Source organism: Rhodnius prolixus, unplaced genomic scaffold (assembly GCF_049639745.1).
Source record: "Rhodnius prolixus isolate KJV_2025 unplaced genomic scaffold, Rpr scaffold_9, whole genome shotgun sequence".
In the NCBI taxonomy this organism is placed as follows: Eukaryota; Metazoa; Arthropoda; class Insecta; order Hemiptera; family Reduviidae; genus Rhodnius; species Rhodnius prolixus.
The window spans coordinates 25081399-25101578 of record NW_027411604.1 but is presented as its reverse complement, the minus strand read 5'-3'; positions in this window follow the sequence as shown (position 1 = coordinate 25101578).

Below are 20180 nucleotides of genomic sequence, written 5' to 3'. Positions count from 1 at the left end.
CCTCATCTATCAATCAATAAAATATAGCACGCTCTAGAATTATTAAAGTTTTTGAAACTTTTAGATCAGACTTAAATATATATCATCTTGTTAAGGATGCATCTGTGCTTGTAAATCTTTTGTATTCGTTCTAAATTAACACCATTATTAAATTTGTTACAATTTCTTTAACAAGATAGTTCTTTACTGATTAAAGAATGTGTTGTTGCTGCTTACACAGCATTCAGATCAATCTTTAAATATATTGTTTATATACAAACCTTAATATAATTGAGTAGCTCGCAAGCCAGGAGGTTATCAACTGCTCTCTGTATCTGAGGAAGGCACCTTTGAAGGCACAGTACATGCTGCATAAGCTGCGTAAAGTGCATTGTTTGATAAATTAAGGAATAAGTTTGATCCTTTACATGGAAACATATTGATCACTTAAATATGTGGCAGGAGGTTTCCACTTTTTTTGGTAATTAAACCCAACTTTCCCAAAATTACCAAATAATTATTAAACCTTCTTGTTTGTAACAGATGTAAAATTAATTTTTAGCCATTTTATGTACGCTTGAGAACATCTAAAGCTCTTAACATTTGATTTTTCTTAGAAAATCACTCGGAAAACTACTTATTTCCCGATATTACGAAAAATACTAGCTTTACGGCCTTGGCAATATTTTTAGTAGAAAGGGGATGAAAAAATACATAAATTTGTATTTTGTAGCAATGAGAATACATAATGCATATCAGGTATTTACATTCCTAATCACAAATGTAGCAAAATTATAGTTTTGAAATAGGCACCAAAATTATTTTTTGGTTTGGGGTCACCGCAACATGAGGAACTGTAGTACGGGGTCACGGCTTTAGTAAGGTTTAAAATCACTGGCCTAGCACCTTTAAATTAGAAGATATCGGACTGCAGTTTCCGGTTTCTTTCATAACTTTTTTATACTCTTTAAAACTGTGTATATGAAAATGGGGGTCATCTGCAAAACGCTTACTTTTGGACGCGCGTCAGCCGCGTATGTGGGCAGGAATCTAAAATCAAGTCACATATTCTGAAACTAGTGGTGACAGGCAACAAATTTTTCCTCTACCATTTTTCGCTCAGATCAACCGTTTAAGCATGAAATGCATTTGAACCGTCTTAAAATGTACACCCTGTACATAAAAATACAATAAATACATAAATACAATATGAAATAACACCTAAAATATTAAATAATCTTAAGCAGAAAGCCTAGCAATAAATTAGGGAAACAATTCTGTTAGTAGGAAATGATTATTTAAAATCTCAATAGAATTAGAAAAGTTGGTTTTGGTTCAGAGTGCTGGTTAATATCGTTGTTCTTTTTGTATATTTCTGCTTCGACAAATAATTAACTTGTCAGCCGAAGTATAGTGTCCCGAGAACGAAACCCCAAGTCGCGAACTGTACGCGTATCTATCTCGGAAACTTATACATTTTATGCGGATACACTGCTTTTCTTCGTCAGTTATTTTTAGCCCTATCTTTAGTCGTTGTTTTCATGGAAGGGATTACATTAGTCAATATCACTACATTAATAAGTTAAAATAATAAATTGCATTTTTCCATTAAGGTACTAAATAATATTTGATTTCAGCCTTCACAAAAGATGGATATTTCTCTGCTAGAATTTCCATTAAACAACCATTCTACTTCGAGTAGCCTTGCCTTGGGCTACCTACAACGAACGTCTGGATGTTTAAAGTGAATACCTAAGGAAGTAAAAACTTTCCAAGTGATTTATTATATTAAAAGGAAGGGGTTTTTAGTGGTAGAAGTCGGAAAGATTAGGAATTGTAACCACGTTTAGGTATTATGGACGGACTAAGTGGAGGAAGAAGGAACACTTTATTGGTTTTAGAGATCCTTTATTAAAGAATCTGATGCGGTACACGTTCCAGTTCGAAATGTCTGCACTGGCTAGAGGCTTTATATTGGTGTTTGTGTAGCTGACAGTCTCTCCATTAGACAAGCCTTCCTAATCACAGGTCCAGTTACTTAGTAAAATGGTTTATTTAGGGTTTACTCCCGCAAAATCATCATCTCCAGTTATTGTACATTTGTTCATTTGTTTTCACATATTTGTTCTTGTACTTAAATAAATGGAAGTCAAATTAAATAATTAATTGGTAGCATTTCTAACTGCGTCTAGGAAACTGAAATATCGAAGTTCATTATACAAAGTCAGATTTCTTTTATTTCAAAAAAAGGATAATTTAAAATAAAAAGTGCTAATGGTTACTTAGTGTAATTCTGGCGATGTTGAAACTAAGCTGAAGCGCTTCATGAAGTGCTTCATAAAATTTATTTTCAGCATTCCCCAGAGATGCTCGCATTTCGCGTTACTAGATGAGTTGAAGTGGCTTTTCCCCTGTCTACCGCAGCCAGTAATTTTTGGGCTTCATTCCTTTTCTAAGTTATGCAATCTCAAAGTCCATCTTATATTTTCCAAATCTTCAAGTTCAAATCCTCGATCCATTCTCGTAATACAAGATCTCGTTCCACTGATCTCTATATTTTCTCACTCCGTACTTCTTCCTTTGACAAATCTTTCTTAATTCGTGCTACCTCTCTCTGGAACTCCTTACCATCATCTGTCCGTCATGCTCTTACCCTTTCCATCTTTAAATCCCTTCCGTTTAATTATCTACTTTCTACCCAGCTTCCACCAAAATAATAATTCTTCTTCTTCTTTCAAGGAGTTTCCCTATCCAGGGTTTCTTGCGCCAAGCATCCACCTTTCCATATTCTGAGCGTCGCTTTCGCATAGACCTCGCGCTATCATTCATAGGCCTTCCTCTTTTTTGTCTGCCAGCCGGTTGCCAGTAGAGAGCCTTTTTTGGGGGGCGCGTATCGCTCATACGAAGGACATGTCCAAACCACGACAGCCAGAAGGCTCGCATTTCGCGAGTCTATACCGACGGCTTCCTCTATAACCATATTTTGGACTCTGTCGAAGATAGTTTTCCTTAAACATCTCCTCCAGAATCCCATTTCTGTCGAATTAAGGGTATTGCGCTCTTTAGTTGTCAGTGTCCATGCCTCGGATCCATACAGTATTAGGCTTTCTACGAGGGAAGTATAGATTTGGTGCATAGTGGGAATGCTCAAAGCACGGTTCCAGATTACGGAATGAAGCATCCGCGTCGCAGCTCTTCCCTTTATCACCTTATCCTTCACGTCCTCGAAACACCTACCATCTTTACTCAGAATGGATCCAAGTTACCTGACACTAGATCTACCCTTAATTTTCTCGCCTACGTCTAACGCCAAACTAGGTGTATGTGGGTGGCCTATCACAAGATATTCGCATGTATTTATATTTATTTCTAGGCCCCATTTTGGACATTCTTCTATAAGCTTGCTAGCCATATAAATGGCATCCTGCTCGTCTTGCGCGACTATGACCAAGTCATCCGCGTAGTTCAATGAATAGATCGTGGTTCCTTCATCTAACGGGACTCCCATCCTTTCACATTTCCTCGTCCAGTTTTCCAAAGCCACCTGCAAATAAACATTAAAGAGCTAATGGGATTTCCAATTGTACATGTATTTATTCTAAGGGGACAATAGACCCAGGATAATGTATTTATTTTCTTCTTCTTCTTAATGGAGTGCTTCTTTAATAAAAAAAAAAGAAAACCTTTAAGGTCTCATTTTGTTCAGTCGTACACAGTTTTTCTTGGCGGCCTTTTTAACTTTTCCGCCATGCTTTTTCCCGCGCTTCTGGTTCCCGCCAAACTTCTGTAGCCTCGCATCTCATAATCTTTGCTGTGTTCTCATTTCTTTTCTTTCCAGACTACAGTGCATCTCGTTCATCGGCAGAAGAAGAAGGAGCAACAACCGCCTTCGCCTGTATCTTTTACATATTCATCACTTCAGCATCAGTTTTTTTTCCATCTTCATCTGCATCGTCATCTTCCACTTGGTGTCCAACCTTGTCGAGGTGGTGGTGGGGCTTACGCACTAAGGGCAACTAGAGATTAACCCTCTCTAAAACTCTCGTGTTTTCCGCTTCTGGGTATAGGTATCTTCGGGGCCTACACATTTTGTTTTTATTTTAGAAAACAAGTATTTCACTGTTTCCACCGACTGGGGTGTTTCCTAGATCTACAATCAGTACTGTACTACCAAAAGACCATCATTATTCATAAATTCTTAAAAAAAATAAGTACAGTCACCTTTCTTTCAGTTTTTGTGTCACTTTTATTGATAAATAAAACGATTATTTTACTTGAATTAATAAACCTCCTGGATATTCACCAAAGTGGAGGTTCCCCTGCTACTTGACTCTAATTAGTCTAAATACATTTGGCTAATTATCATTCCCCTTTTGGTTTCCCCTGGTCTAAATGGCCAACCATCTTGTCATTGATTTTTGGTACTGAAACTTGATACAAGGAGTAGGTAAGCGGGGTGAAATGTTACCAAAGTTTGTAGGATCAAAGCAGAATGTGGTAGAAAATCAGCCTCTATTATTGGCTAACGACTACATTGGGGTTAACATGCTCTCGGATGGGGTATTAATTAGTAGAGGTAATTATATATTAACACTATTTACTAATTATTTTATTCAATAATATTTAACATTTTAATTAAAATTGTTCTTCACAGATAATAGTACTGTGTGTTTTAGTAATTTTGTTAGAAATTAAAAAGTAAAGCAGGTACAAGAACGGGCGCGCGTATCTTACAGATAAACTTTGGTATTTTCAATTTTTTCTATCAATAGAAGAAATGAAATTAATTAAATAACATCTGTAATTATTAATAATGAAATAACAAATAAAAAATGCTCAGAAAACGACAGAACTTTTTATTTTTTACAAGCCAATAAGTGTAATACGAGTAATTACATGTTCAGCCACGAGACTGTCTGAAAGCTTTCGCAGATATTTCCTTCTCGTATCTGAGATATACGAGGTGTGTTCAAAAAATAAGGTGAATTTTCATTTTTCTTAAAAAATATTTATTTATTCATCGATTTTTATTTTGTCTCCTTCAAAGTAGTCCCCCTCAGATATAATACATTTGTGCCAGCGTTTTTTCCAATCCTCGGAACAGTACTGATATGCACTTTTTGTCCTTGAGCTCTCTCAGCGATTCGGTTTTTATCTCCTCAATCGTCGCAAAATGCCGTCCTTTCATGGGTCTCTTCAATCATGGGAACAGGAAAAAGTCGCAGGGCGCCAAATCTGGTGAATACGGTGGCTGAGACATGATAATGTCATTTAACAATTCCTGAGCGATGCTCATGCGACGGTTTTTTTGATCAAAATTCAGCAATTTTGGAACGAACTTCGCTGCCACACGCTTCTTGCCCAAAATTTCCGAAAAAATTGCAGGACATGTGCCAACCGATATGCCGACAACCTCAGCAACTTCTCTAATTGTGATTCGACGATTCTTCTCAACATTTTCATCGGTTGTTGATGCGCTGGGGCGTCCAGGGCGAGCGTCGTCATTCACATCTTCTCGACCTTCTGTGAAAAGCTTGTATCACTTGTAAACATTTTTTTGACTCAGAGTACTCTCACCGTACGCCACTCTCAACATTTCGAGTGTTTTTGAGCACTTAATTCCATTTTTTACACAAAATTTGATGCAAATTCGTTGATCCATTTTTTCGACAGAAGAAAATCGCCGAACTCGCAAAACACTTGCCTTATTTATGCCTCTAACATACAAACTAAACATGCTATATAGCTACAACTTTGAAAATATGTTCGAGACAAGTGTACCAACATAAAAAAAAAAACAATCGAAATTCGAATGTACGTAGCCCGCGAAATTTGAAAATTCACCTTATTTTTTGAACATACCTCGTACAATGTCTTTTTCTGTCAGTAGAAAACAATACTCTTATAAACAATGTTGAAAATAGTTCAATTTGATGGACATTTAGAAGAAAAAATATAAATAATTGATAAGTATGGAAACTTACTCGAATGGTCACGAGTAAATGTCAGGCACGGATCGACAATTGCAAAGAAATGTACAACCCCCAAACAAGATGAGATTAGCACACTGAAGGAAACTAGCCGTGAGGAAACTAGCATTGCTTAAAGGACAGCACCATCCGCCGCTCCGTCACTAAACTGCGATTATTTTAGTCTTAGTCTGTATCTGTGAGATACTCGCGCCCGCTGGAAGGTTAAATCTCTCAAATTAATTGCAATTATTTTCATTGTTATCGATATAAATTAAAAAATACTGAAGTGTATTTGCACTTGGTCAACGATCTTAGTCCTTACAAGTCAAGGAGGGTTTCCTTTCCTGAAGTAAAACTAGAGTAATGCCTACTTCTTGAGGTCTCTATTAACATTACCAATATTTCATTATTATTTTAGCCTAATTGAAAAAAAAAAACAAGAAGAACTTAACAGAAACCCAAAAAACTTTTTTTTTTTTTTTTTTTAATAATTTATTTAGTTACAATCAACGCATTTTGCGTTATAAGCAACAATGATAACAATAAATAACAATAAAAGAGTGGAGAAGTTACCCAGCGGTAACACTCCAAAAACATTTTACTTTCTACTGACTCTCTTCATCAGAGAGGAGATCGCGAGGCCACTGTCTTTTAAGACGTCTGGAAGTGTTGTCTGGAAATGTTCTTGAAGATAGATGTTGTACAAGTGGATTGTGATGAGATTGAATGTTAAGATGGAAATTTCTGTATCGTGTTTTTGCAACTTGTGTGACGAAAGGAATGTTCAAGTCTGTGTGAATGGTTTGATTGGTGACGTAGAAAGGAGCGTTTACTATAGAGCGAAGGATTTTAGACTGCAAGGACTGGATCCTTTGCAGATTTGAGCGTTTGGTTGAACCCCACAGTTCGATACCGTAAGCCCAGACTGGCTTTAGTATACTTACATATATTAGTCTTTTGTTGTCCAGAGTGAGTTTTGATCTGTTGTCGAGTAGTCTTTTCAGTTGTCGGAAGCGTCTGTTAAGTTCTGTTCTCTTAAGTCGAGTATGAGGGTTCCATGTGAGTCTTCTGTCAAGGTAAAGCCCAAGGTAGCGGACTACGTTGACAGCAGGTAAAGGAATAAGATTGTAAAAGACAGGAGGAAGAGTGATGCGTCGAAGAGTGAAGGTGATATTTTGAGATTTAGTTTCGTTCAGTTTGATAGCCCATTTTTTGAACCAATTTTCTAAGGAGGTGAGGTGAGTCTGAAGGTTTCTATGAGCTATTATTGGGTCTTTGTCAGTAGATAAGATGGCAGTATCGTCAGCATAGGTGAGAAGAGTAGTTTGAGGATGAGTAGGTATGTCTGAGGAGTAGATTGTGTACAGAATGGGGCCTAGTATGCTGCCTTGCGGAACTCCAGCGTCAGCATGGCTGAATGGAGAAAGAATAGTTCCTACCCAAAAAACTAAAAAAAGAAAATGAGCGAAAATTCGGTCACATGTTGGTAGTATCAGTGCGTAAATAATTCAAAACAAAATAATCATCAAGAAATTGGAACGAGAAGATAGAATTGAATCGCTGATCGGTTCGAATGGTATACTAGGGAGCGATGGAACAATTGTGATTGGAAATGAAGTTGTAATTTTTTTATCTCTTGCCTTAAAGTAAATTTCCGGCGGATCTTTTATTCACTCAACAATAACGGCTTCCGGAATTGTTATCTTCTAATCATTTATTTCCTTTCTTTTTCTGATTAATGTATAAAACAATAAATAGTAATAAATATTAAGAATGATTTTTCTTCGTAAAAAATTCTGTGTACAAATAATAGTATTTTTTGTTACAATAGCTTGCTTAGTTATAACAATTAAAACTAATAAATACCTCGATTACGAGGTATGGCTATTGAATAACGAGACTGATGCTGCTACAGAAGAACTATGCATGCGCCAAATCCTAACGACTGACAACTGTGCAGCGTAAATCCTTTTCTTTCGATTGCAGCGCCTCACGTGTTTGTAGAGAAATCTGTCCGACCGGAACCGTCGTTTATGTAAGAGATGTTAGTTTTGCCGAAAACATAATACTACACAAGTAGTACAGCAACGAATTGTCGTGAAATTTCACATGAAACCTGGTGAAACCGCTACTGAAACTTATCTTTTATTAAAAGAAGTTTATGGCGATGAATGTTAATCACGTGCGCGAGTTTTTGAGTGGTTCAAGCGTTTCCAAGATGGCCGAGAAGACTTCGGAGATGATGACCACCTCGGTCGCCCTTCCACGTCCAAAACGGATGAAAATATCGATTATAATTAATCCAACATTACTACCGTGAGGTGCTTGCACAACTCCTGAGAAAGAATAAGGAAAAAAACGACCCGATTTGTGGAAGAATAAGTCATAGGTTCATCCATCAAGACAACGCGCCGGCTCACACTGCATTGTCTGTCACAAGACGTTTCTAGCCAAGTACAACATCCCAGTTTATAAGGCCATCCGCCTTATTCGCCTGACCTGATCCCATATGACTTTTATCTGTTCCCCAAAGTCAAAATCTGCATTAAAAGGAACACGATTTCAGTCCGTTGAAGATGTGAAAGAAAAAGCGGCACGCGGTCATGCAGGAGCTCACAGAAAAAGACTTCCAGCACTGTTTCGAACACCGGTAAATTCGCGTGGAGCGTTGTAGGGATAGAGGAGGGGTGTATATTGAAGGTGATAATAACTAAATATGTATAAATTTAAAACAAAATGTTTTACAGCAATAGTTTCGTTATTTAATAGCCCCACCTCGTATATCTGTTCAATCTCCATTTCTTTGGTTCAATTCTCTGCTAGTTTGATGGAAGATACATTGCTTGAAATTTTTCAAAAGATCCTCATTGAACCAAACCAACAATCAGAGCTTTGAGAGTCATTAACAACAAAATTCAAGCACTTTTAAGCTAACCCCTAAAGCTAGATCATCCTTTCTGTGTACACAGCCCATATTTACCGATAAATTATTTATTTTTGGTCCTGTCAATGTTTAAGGATACTCGGTTAAAGCCGTACAGGGGATCGGAAGTAGATATTCAAGTCCTACATTCTTTGTAATTCAGTCTCTGCTAACAAGAAATTATCACTAATTAATTGTTCCTAATTATGTTTTGATTTCAACAATCTCATAAAAAATGAGTATTTTAAATTGCGATATGTACTTCCAAATAGAACGAACATTGAGCTAATAACTAATTGTGCTATTAATTGCAGCTAGAGCTAGAATTACTGGAGAATAATTTAAATTCCTTTCTCCATTTTATCTGCCTTGATTGCATGGCCACTTTGACTAAGACTTAATTCTTTTTCTTTCTTTGTTTTCCTTTTAAATTCCCACAGTTTCGCTTTTATCTTAATAAAGAGTTTTATAGTTTTAAATTTTAGAATTTATATTCAGGAGATTTCTTTTTTATTAATTATTTATTCCCACTTTGCCTTTTTATTACAAAAAGAAAAAGAAGAATAAAAAAGAGAAACGAAGAGAAAGCTATTTTGAATGTTGTAGGGAGGTTATAAAAAGGAAATTAGTTTCAAGGGAAAATAGGTTACGAGAAGTAGACGAAGAGGGATTGAGGAAGGGAAGGAAACAGAGAGACTAGGCAGAGAAAGATGATTGGTCGGGCTTGGAGTGGTCCGGCCGAACGAGGAGGCTGTGTGGAAAATAATGAAGGAATATAATTAAGAGAATTATGAATTCAAAACGGCGTGGCCATCCCACTCTATCCACTTCATTAGTTTTTAAGGTGCCCCCCTCTCGTCTTGTTTCGCTACTTTATTATTCATTCCACTGACTTAATTACTTGTACTTTTCTTATAAATATTATTTACCAGACTTGTTTTCCGCCATTTGGTTTACAATTAATTTTTTTTTGTTTTTTTTGTTGTATTTCTGTTTTCAAAAAATTTGAAGTTATTTTACTTTTAATGTTACAACAACCTGACCATGGTTACTTATTAGATAACCTGCCTCGTATAATCCGGAAATTCCGATTTTGTTTGCTAAGGTCCGTGCTGAGGAATATTAATAAAGATCACAATGCACAATCTGCTCTAAACTCTTGGAAGGTAATAACCACCCAGAAACATATCTTGCAATCAGAAAAAGAAAACACTTTTAGTACTTTTAGCGAATCTCCTTGACAAAAACTTACAGTTTAAAAAGTTAAGTATAATGGTTGATTTAACGCCAAAAGGTACACAAATCAGCAAGTACCCAACATTTCATTCATACTTCTAGTGTAATATTTTTTAAATGTATTAGATGTCACAGACCCTTATGCTGGCCTTTTATCACCCTTAAATAATTTTCTGTTAGAATAATAAAAGATGAATCTCATCATCGTAGTCAGTATTAGAAAGGCACTACATTTTAACTCTGTTCCAAATTATTCTCGTGATTTATCTTTATTCTGAATAATCATCACATTCACTCGCACATTATAAAGGAAAAGGGAAAGTTAGAGTTGGTCTTTTACTGTTGTAATTTGAATTACGGAGTTGAAACGAAATTTTAGTCTTGAATTCGTCTTACTTGTGCACAAATTACATACATATTTAATGACAAATAAATGAAACTTGTAATTATAATTCATTCATTTTCAAACTAGTGTTTTGTTTTTGTGATAGTGTTTTGTTTTTCAGATTGTGTTTTGTTTTTCAGATAGTGGTTTGTTTTCGTGATGGTGTTTTGTTTTTCAGATAGCGTTTTGTTTTTCAGATTGTGTTTTGTTTTTCAGATAGTGTTTTGTTTTTGTGATAGTGTTTTGCTTTTGTGATAGTGTTTTGTTTTTGTGATAGTGTTTTGTTTTTCAGATAGTGTTTTGTTTTTGTGATAGTGTTTTGCTTTTGTGATAGTGTTTTGTTTTTGTGATAGTGTTTTGTTTTTCAGATAGTGTTTTGTTTTTGTGATAGTGTTTTGTTTTTCAGATATTGTTTTGTTTTTCAGATTGTGTTTTGTTTTTCAGATAGTGTTTTGTTTTTGTGATAGTGTTTTGTTTTTCAGACAGTGTTTTGTTTTTAAGATAGTGTTTTGTTTTTCAGATAGTTTTTTTTTTGTGTTTTTTATTTTTACTTCCTTCTGCTGCGCCAAACTTGCACTTAAATCAGATGTCAAAAACAAAAACAAAATAAAATCTGTATGTACGTTTGTAGATGCATTTTTAATTTTTAAGGTCAAAACAATTATATTTTTCATTATCTTTTTTTTTTTTTTTTTTTGTTTAAACCTGTGCATGAATTTTATCAAAATCGGGCCAAGGTTTACAGAGTTATTAGTAATAATAATTTTGGAGGAGGCCTCATATACATGAGGCTAACTCCTCTCCTATTTGATGTTCAACATTGAGACCCCCAAAAGGCACATCTACATAAAATTTCGAATCGAATGACATCTCATTCATGAAAATCGGTTCGCGCGTTTAGACGCTACGTTGTATACAAAAAAGCAACAACAAGTAACAAAGTAACAACAACAACAAAAACATTTTCTGAAAATGACCATTTTCAGCAACGTATTTCTCGAAATCTATTTAATCTATGTTGTTGCAAAATAAAATACAGTTATAAAGGAGGATTTGCGCTACATTTTAAAGAAAATTTGGCAATTTTATCTTTTATAGAAAAAGAGAAAAAAATTGTCAAAGTTGGGTGTTTTTCAACGTTACGCATTTTCGTGCAGTTTTTGACGATCAACCCTTATACAACTGTCCTACCGGACAGTTTGAATAAAAATTCAAGAAGTAAACTTAAATAAAATAAATTTGTCCGTCCTAAATATTATACATTTCCCAAATAAAGACAAATCGTGCAATGGCTAATAGTATAATTAAATAATTAGTTTCAATTATAAATCAAACGGGTTTAAATATTAATTAGATAGTGACGACATTCAAAGAAACAATGGAGCCAGTGATGACGTTGTTACTGCGCTGAATAACGACGCAATCTGTCTTTACATTCAGTAAACAGAATGCGGTGACGCCTGGACCATAGTAGATATGCCTACCTTGGCTAATTCTGACTGCCCACATCAATTGGCCCAACCAGAGCCCTTTCAATGTTCACCTAGATAATATAGTTAACTGTTCATTCAAGGGAATCCATTATTATTTCATCGCCATTATGTCCTATTAGAAGTTCACCTCTGGATTCATTGATTCTAGCACCAATTGTTAGCCCTTATTGTACACATTCACTTATCACGTCCACGCACAAGGTTATAAAAATAATTTTAGTGGGAATATTATAGAAATATTTTTAAATCATTTTTTTTTTTCTTAAAAAAACAAAAAATGTTTTTTGACAAGTGGTCAAAAGAATTAAACTGATAATCGTAGGAGACATAAAATTATATGAAATTTATCAGTTTTTTGATATTTTTTAGATAATATGTTCTCAAACGATTTTATTAAAGCTTCTTAAACTAACTAGAAACACAAAAAAACTATCACTAGTGTAGAAAAATGGGCCAGTTTTTGAGGGATTTGAAGCCATGGGAATTCGCAACTCCCTCTGAATTCTTAATATTCCTTTGCGTCGATTTTGAGTGGTTGTACTTTCATTTCCTTGAGTGCGACCTAATTATATATTCCTTGAATCTCAAATCGTTTAAATAAATAAACCTTTCATTCTTGCGGAGCAAACACAATGTTGACTTCTCAATTCTGCACTGTTAGCCGAATATTAGGCTTACTGCAAAAGGTCGGAACTTTCTTTGTGTAGAAAGCATTCGATTGCAGCCTTTCTTTCGTGGCATGTTCCTATGCAACAAGTTGAAACAAACCGCCATGTTGCTTTTTGTTTAATGTTTCAAGTTTAAACAGGTTAACTTCCTGCTGTTGGTTTGATGCTACATCCTGTTTTACCATATCTATTCGCTACATCATTTCCTTTTTATCTCACCAAAACTTGGCATCAAAGATGGTAGACAACTTCCGCAGCCCTTCAATGTCATCATTAATGATATTCTGATTTACAATGAATGTTATAATTAAGTGAAAATTGTAGTTTTTGAGTAGCTTTTTCCACTAAAGTTGTTTAAAATATGATGCATTGCCTTGATCTCAGTTTCGAACTCGGATATTTGACTTTCCAGGACTGCTGTTCTTCGAATTTTCCAAAATAATAATTATCCGAGATAAGCACGTTATGATTAGAGGGTCTGATTACCGAATTTTCGTTGCAACCATTTTGGGAGCAACATGCTTTTCCATTACATTAGTTCCCATAGCTAGATAGATGTACCTGGGCAAAAAAGTAGACACATTTACTTATCAATCAAATCCCAAAGTGTGAAGCGGATTAGCCTCTTCTTCATGCACCTTGGGATCTCGCTGGAATTCCAGCCTAAGAACACGTAATAACAAGATTCATAACGTACTTTTTAAATGCAGCTATTTGTATTTAACGAACCCAAAGGCGAACACAGTCTAACCAATGGTGGAAGCATCAGACTCTCACTGAATAAGTAGCTTTTCCTTAAAGTCACCTGGTGTTAGAGAAGGATATTCAGGGTCGGATTTTCCTATAGGCTATCTAGGCTTCAGCCTAGGGCCTCAAGATCAAGAGGGGCCTACATTCAAATTGTTAGCAAAATTAATATTACACTATTCTAAAAACAGTAAACACAAAGTGATGTTTCAATGTAGTGATGTATTTTATTATCTCTCATGTAATTTACAAACTTAAAAATGGAAGGTGAAAGGGCCCCTCATAAGTGGAATAGCCTAGGGCCTATTTTCATCTAAATCCGGCCCTGAGGATATGCCATTCTTAAGATTTAGAAGCACAAACAATTTGGAACCACGTCTGCAAAGAGGTAACATAATCACTTTTATTGCAAACATTTATCTTGTAGAAACAACAAAATTTAACATCTAAGCACATTTTACAACTTAAAATAAAATTCATTATTCGAAGGAAATTTAACATAATTAATCCTATACTTATCGGAATAGTAATAATCGCAATACCAAATTGCCTTCACGCCTGGTTATGCTTAAAAGTATAATTAGACGAAATTTAAATTACTGGCGGCCATTAAACTGTACAATTTGCGTCGTAATCCGATTACAATTGGTAAATATTTAGCTAAAAATTCTTACAGCAAAATTAGTGGGGCTTACAGGGAGTTTTTCCAGTCATTTGAATTAATTTAAATATATTTGTTTGTAAATGTATTCTAACATTACGTTACTTAATCTCGAGAATAAACATTTTTTTAATATAAAATAATGTAATCACTGCTGTTAATTTGTTAGCGCAGCTTATTGTAGGAGTCTAATTTAAAATCTGTGCAGCTTCTGCTATCGTTAATTAGTCTAACAAATACGTATATTTTTTTTAAATAATAACTAAATTAAAGTGAGGTAAACATTCACAAATTCACCATATTGGGGTCCCATTATCAGCAATTTGATCAAACTGTAAACCCTAAACTATAGTTCTACTTAAATTATAACACAGCCTCAATCGATAGAAACCACCCAGAAAAGATGCAAGCAGGAAACTACAGTTTTTGAAACAGTTTTACTCCCTGGTTAGCCGCCATTAAGTAAGATTTTTCCGTTCATGCCGGTCCGCTAAGTTTCTTTTCCAATGACTCTGCATAAGGTCATCTTCCACTTTCGGTTGCTACGTTTGCATTGTTGTTGGTTCACTTGGTAATCTTTATCTGGATTATCTTCACATCAGTTTCTGGGTGTGCTCTATCTTCTTGCACTTTATTGGTATTGGGTTGGCACTAATAGCACTTCTTCCTTTATACTTGTTACTCTGTATGCAATCCATTGTTCGGCAAATAATGGGTAGTTCTATTTATCGCTCTAATACCCTTCTTTACCAAGTAGTCAATCTTTAGTTATCTATCGTTGTGAACGATCAGGATTCGGAATTCTGTAGTAATTGAGACAATGAGCACGATCAAGAGTTACCTTGACCTGTTAATTAATTGTGAATTCACGACAATTTTACAATAGAAGTACAGCAATTCAAGCTAGATGTTTTTGCCAGGTGTGGACGAATTACAAATTTAAATAATGAAATAATAATAATAAAGCCATTTATTTGGTTTCAGAATAATACATTTTTTTATATACAATATATAATACATGTTATAATGAAACGAATAAAATAATAACTTTTCAAAAAAAGAATACTAAATATTGAGTTATTCTTGAAACCAGGCCCACTACTGAGCATAGGCCTCTCCCATTAAACTCCACAATCCTTGATCTTTCGCCTTCCTAGTCCATGATGGTCCAGCATGTTTTAAGATATCATCCGCCCATCTCTTCTTTTGTCTACCGACCCTTCTTTTCCTGAATCCCTTGGACCAGTTAGTAATTCGAGTAGTTCAACGACCATCTTTCACTCTCATCAGCTTTCCTGCCCATTTCCACTTTGCCATCTTCACCTTTCTTATAATATCCATCAAACCAGTTTGCTCTCTCATAAATGTGCTCTTGACTTTATCCTTCCGACTAACTCCTAGCATACACCTCTCCATAGCACTTTGTGTAGTCTGAAGCCTATTTAGATTTAGTTTTGAGCAAGACCATTTTTCAGCACCATACAGAAGGCAGGGCATTACGCATCGTTCTAAAACTTGACTTCTTTGTTTAATATTAATATTTCTATTTTTTGTTAAGTATTTCAATGACCAGTATTTTTTTCCAGGCAAACGTAATTCGTCTTTCTACTTCTTTGCTGGTCCTGTCATCAAAACTAATTAGCTGCCCCAAATAAACTGCTAAATAATGAAATAAGGAATTCCTTAAATAGCGGGGCAGGATCTGTGCCCCATGGCTTCGCAGCCACAAGAGGCTTATTATGCCTTCCGTTTGGATCTAGTAGACGAAACCACGCCTGCTAAAGAGGTTGAGGGCTTTCCCTGCTAGTTCTTTTTGCGCTACAATCTCCTTTGGTCTCAAAAAGCCAAAGGTTTCATAGCGCAATCACTCGATTGCAACTCGCAATCGAACAACAAGTGAGAGGTCATTTCCTCCTCTTCCTGACACAATCTGCACCACAATTCCGAGCTAGTAAGCCCAATCTTGTACCGATGCTTCCTGAACCTACCATGCCTGAATGAATAGGCTTGTGATCAGAGTAATCTCATTTCTACCCAAGCACAGAGTCACTTTAGCTCTTTGTTGACACAGCCAAGGCATCATAGTCTTGCTGTGTTTGACCCCAGAATACTTCACCAGGTACTTTTCATGTTTTCTCCAGATCCAGTCTGTGGGATCCCCAGGCAGTAGAGGCACTGCTAAGGACCCCCGTATAAATAATGGGACTAAAATTTAGCAATTTAATATTCGTAATAATTACTGATGAGAAATTTGTGAAAAAAATGTAAGTACGCCATATTGTTTTTTCACCATTAATTCTATAAAAACTAAATGGCGATAAAAAAAATACCAGTATTTAGTATTACAAAGTATTGTAGGTCAAGTAGATCTGACAGTTTGTTGAGTATCTTGTTGTCAAAGTCTTGCTTGTGGGGTATTCATTAGGAGTCCGAGCACGCACTAACGACCTGTCCACCAATCACACCCTCCTCATACCCTCCAAATAAAAGAAGCATCACCCAGTGAAGGGCGTCCCGTTTTACAACAGCTTCCACAGCTTGTCTCTCTCTCACTCTATGTCACTACTTCACAGTGCATAATTGAAAATCGGCGTCCCGTTTAAAATTACATCAAGACCCAACGACGCAGTCAACATTCACATCTTCACCCTCTTACATGTAAAAACACCCTGAAGCACAACACTGCGCACGCACAGGAAATCATCGGCCTAGTGACTCATCCAACACTTTGAATTTATGCATCGCTAATTGCTAAGGAATAGCCATTACTAATACTGCAGATTGGCGCTATATCCGGTTTGGCATTTGCTTCCATCTCTTAATCGGCATTTTATTAAACGATCGCTGTGTGTTTAGTTGAAAATAAATTCTATTTCCGGGCGAATATCGAAAATTATCTCGTATTTTACAAATAAATTACAGGAAAACAAATAACTCAGTCGATAATAACTCAGAGCTTCATACAAGTTTCATACTCAATAATAAAATAGAATCTTGGGCGAAGAATTAAGAAATTAAAATGAATCTACAAAAAAAGTTTACACAAAAACCCATGTTTACTCTACGGCAGTGATTCTAAATCTTTTTTGTCGCGGCTCACTTTTAACTATTTCAAAATTTGGCGGTACACTAACAATAAGATAAGTTTAAAAGTATTTTACTTATTAATAATACACTGTGTAAAATAGTTTGTTTATTTCAAATATAAAATAAAATATTATGTACTACAAAAACAACACTAAAAAAATAGAAGAAAATCACGAGTGGAGAAGGCAACCAGTGGTGCCACTCCAGTAACGTGCTTTGCTACACTGCTCTCACGATAAGAGTAGATCACGAGGCCATCTTCTCTTCAAGCTCCTTAGAGGATTACCTGGTAATGTGGAGGAAGATAGGTGTTCTATGAGAGGGGTTAGGATGAGCTCAGCTGTAGAGGAATGAAATTTGAGAAAACGAGTGTTAGCAAGATCTGTAAAGAAAGGGATTTTGAGGTCATTATGGATGGTGAGGTTAGATACATAGAATGGAGCGTTAAGAAGTTTTCGTAGTATTTTTGGACTGAAAATGCCTAGAGGCGTAGTGAGTTGGAACGGTTTAGTCAATCCCCACATACTTCGATGCCGTATGACCAAATAGGTCGCAGTAACAGTAGATATGAGTCTTTTGTTATGTTTATTAAGGGATTAATTACAAATTGATAATAAGAATACTTTTAATGAGAAATTAGAGCTTGAAGTTTTTTGATAATTTAGTTTATATTTGGTCGTATAAATGCTAATCTCATATCGTCTTCTACGTTTAACAGTCTAGATCTTTTTGAATGTTGGTTAATACTGGAAATCCGAATTCGCACAAATAAGATGTAGAAAATAGTAGGTAATAATATTTTTGAAGCTTTTTTGGCTATTATGGGATACTCGCATCGATTGTTAATCCAAAATGGATTAATTGACTCTTCAGAATATTTTGAATTTAAATTAAAAAAGAGGGTTGTAATTTTTATTGTATGCATTTCTGAAATTTGGCAGCACACTTCTAAACTTTCGCGGCATCACAGTGGTTGAGAATCACTGCTCCACGATGAAGCTGTATGTCATCCTGCCTTTTACTGACTAACCTAGGGCGCTAAAATTGGGAAACTTGAAGTTGTGAAAGTGGAAGGAATCCCGTTCGCAATCAAGCAAGACCTCACCAAGTAAATACTGGATTAGAATTACAGGAATAGTAGGTTAACCTTGTCCAGTTAGCGAAAAAAACAATCAGTATAATGAAAGAAAACGTCCAAATAAAAAGAATTAAAATATTAAACTAACAAAGAGAATTACAATTACGAGTAGAAAGAACAAAGTCTTTTATAAAGAACTAGCTAAAAAACAGAACAGAAACAAAAACAAAAAAATGGCTTTAAGCTTGCATGATTATTTAAGTAAAAAGTTAGTTGCGTGTCACTCAATTTCTGGCCAGACAATATAAATCATAAATACAATATAATACTTACGTGTTCGTGCATGTTTACCTATTTTTACAAACAAAGGATTTAATCAGAAAATGAAACTTTTTAACAACTTGTCAAATAAATAAAACATTTTTTATATTTGATTAGAATTTATATTTTTATTCACTTATTGCGAGTGAAATGTATAGAGATTGATTGGTGAACAATATGCAATTTTTTTGTATTTGATTTACAATTAGTTGGAAATAACGACAAAAGTTATAAATAGGAACAGGAGTTTATATTGGTGAATAGACTAATCATGATTAATGGCCAACAGTTGGCTGCAAACTACGGACTGATTGGGATTCAAAAGTTTCCAATACTAACTACGGAATGGGCTGAATTGAAAGAGACATATTTTTCTTTCATTTCCTTTTCGTAATGGATTCGCGTAAATACAATTGCACTTGAAAACTGTGTGTGAAAGCATGTCCGTGCTTATTCAAGGATTATACCTAGTTCGGTAAAAAAGTTACAGTATTCTTCTGCACCATGTCTTAGAGAATCAGCTGTTTCCATTAAAAATCAGTGAATAAATTAGAACTTAAAATTAGCACTCCAACCTCGGAAGATAAAGGTAATCCCATTAGTATTTACTTTACGTTCGCGAAATAATGATTAAAACTGTCCGGTAGGACAGTTGTATAAGGGTTGATCGTCAAAAACTGCACGAAAAAGCGTAACGTTGAAAAACACCCAACTTTGACAATTTTTTTCTCTTTTTCTATAAAAGATAAAATTCCCAAATTTTCTTTAAAATATAGGGCAAACCCTCCTTTATAGCTGTAATTTTTTTGCAACAACCCAGATCTAATAGGTTTTGAGAAAAAAGTTGCCGAAAATGAGCAAAAACAGCAATTTCAGAAATTGTTGTTGTTCTTCTTCTTCTTGTTGTTGTTGTTGTTGTTGTTGTTGTTGTTACCTTTTTTGTAAACAGCGTAGCGCCTAAACGCGTGAACCGATTTTCATGAATGAGGTGTCATTCGATTCAGAATTTTATGTAGATGTGCTTTTTGGGGGTCTCGACGCTGTACATCGAATAGGAGAGGAGTTAGCCCCCTTTATGTAAGGCCCCTTCCAAAATTATTATTACTAATTACTCTGTAAATCTTAGCCCGATTTAGAAATAATTTGGTAGGATGATCGAGTTAGGGCTCCTCTACGTAACATTAAAGCGGCGATCAGCTCTTACACTTGTTAAGGGAAAGTATAGCAATCGTTTCAAATTATCGACACGTGAACCGATTGTCATGAATGAAGTGTCATTCGAATCGAAATTTTGTACAGATTTGCACTTTAAAAGTCTGAACGCTGTGCCTCATAAGGAGGGGAGTTTGCCCCACCCAAGTAAGGCCCTTTCTAAAACTATTATTACCAATATTTCTATAACGCTTAGTCCGATTTTGATAAAATTCAGCTCGAAGAAGTTGTTAAAGCTCCTCTACTTGGCTGTGAAGGGCCATCAAGCTCTTGCACCTACTAAGAGGAAGTACTGCATCCGTTAAAATTATCAATGGGTGAACCTATTTACATTAATGAATTATAAATCTTTGCCTTTTAGGGAGAAGTACTGTAATCGCAGTTTATTTTTCTTACTCCTCTTAAGAGGAAGTACTGA